Source organism: Molossus molossus, unplaced genomic scaffold (genome assembly GCF_014108415.1).
Source record: "Molossus molossus isolate mMolMol1 unplaced genomic scaffold, mMolMol1.p scaffold_m16_p_2, whole genome shotgun sequence".
NCBI lineage: Eukaryota > Metazoa > Chordata > Mammalia > Chiroptera > Molossidae > Molossus > Molossus molossus.
The window spans coordinates 141,398,257-141,398,842 of NW_023425355.1; positions in this window are offsets into that span (position 1 = coordinate 141,398,257).

Genomic DNA, 586 nt, shown 5'->3' on the forward strand with positions numbered 1-586 from the left:
ACTATCTTTGTTTTCACTGAAGAAGGAAGGCATCTCTTAAGTACAGGAGCTGACTCTGGCAACTTAATCATCTCTCCATTCGAGAGGTTAATTTGGGAATTCATGACCTTTGGTAATTGATTGCATGTCTTTTGGAAATAATTCATACATTATGTATTTACAACCTTACTCAAAGTTAAACTTTTGGCATTTCTGTCTGAGGAAAATACATTATCTCCGAACTAATGAACTAGTGTGAATTTCAAAACAGTTGAAAGTATGTGTGACTTCAGAATGTCTTGGTGAAAGTCTTTAAACCTCAGTTTTCCCTCCCCTATTCTTCCCAAATGTAAAGGAAGCCATATCATTGTCATCCCTGCCTGATAACCATAAATACATACATGCTCTTGGGTCCTCTTTTAGAGTTTACCATCAAAACCATCTAATGTTGATGGATCAAGGTTGCAGATACTTATAAATATACAGTATTAGTTAACAAAGACCATTGGATGAGGCAATTTTACTTTGGGCACAGTACCTTGCAATACAGATAAAAATATTTGTCTCAGTCAGCTCGGGATACTATAATAAAATACCATAAACTGGG